Source organism: Etheostoma cragini, chromosome 12 (assembly GCF_013103735.1).
Source record: "Etheostoma cragini isolate CJK2018 chromosome 12, CSU_Ecrag_1.0, whole genome shotgun sequence".
Lineage (NCBI taxonomy): Eukaryota > Metazoa > Chordata > Actinopteri > Perciformes > Percidae > Etheostoma > Etheostoma cragini.
Window position 1 is genome coordinate 1,003,413 of NC_048418.1, and position 1,298 is coordinate 1,004,710.

Sequence of the window (1,298 nt, forward strand, 5' to 3'; positions counted from 1 at the left end):
AAGTAGTGATTATTTACATGGAGTCTGGTGGAGATATGCTGCTGTATACACGCTAAAAGTAGTGATTATTTACATGGATTCTGGTGGAGATATGCTGCTCTATATACTACTGCTCACCTTTCTGCTTTTACTTTGAAAGTCCTGACCGGAACCTGTGCGGCGTTTTTGTGCCCCAGCAGCAGCTTGGGGGGGGTTTCTGTGTGCGCGCTGGGCGAGGCTCAGTGACAGCTGCGGAGCTCCGGGCTTCAGTCTGAACCACAAATTAAAGATTTTAAAAGAAAAAGTCCAGAGAAAAACCGAGAAGAAACAAAATCTCTCAGCGGAAACAAGAGTTGTCTTTTTGTCTCCACTTCCGGTTGAGAAACCTTGAGGAAAAGCCCCCGGTGGTGAGTTCAAGTCCCGTTATTTCTTTGTCTGCATTCTGCTGAGATCAACGTAACAAAAAATACGTAAACAAGGAAATAAGAAGTGGCTTTAAGTTGTTGGACAGTTTTTTGATTTAATGTAAAATCTGCATTATTTTTCCGGTTATTTGAATTATTTCATTCCTTACTGTGCATTATGACAAATTCTGGCTTTAATATTATTATTTATTGAGTTGCAATACATATTTTAATCTCTGATACTGATGTGCAGGACAATGCCAACTGACTGTATCATGGAAACATTGAAGAATATAGAGAAAATGTTGTGTTTAAGTGGAATATTTAGGACGAATAAACACACTATTAGGCATTCATATCGTTGCAAATGTTGATAAAATACCTTTTTAAAAGGGTGGAATATTTAATGCATCCACTTCAGAGCAGCTTAAACACATTGTATGAATATATTAAATATTAAAAAGTAATATTGTCAGAAAAGTGAGAAAATAGAGCATAACACGTACAATCAGTGGACCTAATGCAACATTACATGCAGATTCAACTTCTGTATAAGTACAATCTTGTATACAAATAAAATAGGTGCTGTAGAGACACTCCGGTGTGTGTGTGTGTGTGTGTGTGTGTGTGTGTGTGTGTGTGTGTGTGTGTGTGTGTGTGTGTGTGTGTATTCTGCTGAAGGTGAAATGGTTTGATCCATCTTTCTGTTTCCTGCTACGCATTTTCCTCCAACATCAGCAGCTCCAACAGACTGCTGCTGCTGCTGCTGCAAAGGATGCTGGGAAACGAGGAGTGGGAAGGGTCCAATGTGAGGGGGGGATACAATGAATTCAAAAATGATTATTTACATGGAGTCTGATGGAGATATGCTGCTCTATACACACTAAAAGTAGTGATTATTTACATGGAGTCTGG

At 39.2% G+C, this 1,298-nt stretch overlaps 2 protein-coding genes across 2 annotated transcripts in view; both read left to right on the forward strand.

Annotated features, from left to right (window-relative positions):
• The window catches only part of ift57 (intraflagellar transport 57 homolog (Chlamydomonas)), a 19,083-nt gene that overhangs the window by 14,668 nt on the left and 3,117 nt on the right, over positions 1-1,298 (forward strand). The window lies entirely within an intron of this gene.
• Positions 184-1,298, forward strand: part of tmem71 (transmembrane protein 71) — an 11,628-nt gene continuing 10,513 nt past the window's right edge. The window contains exon 1 of the mRNA XM_034888594.1: positions 184-386. The gene's annotated coding sequence lies outside the window, so the exon portion shown is untranslated. The remainder of the gene's footprint in view (positions 387-1,298) is intronic.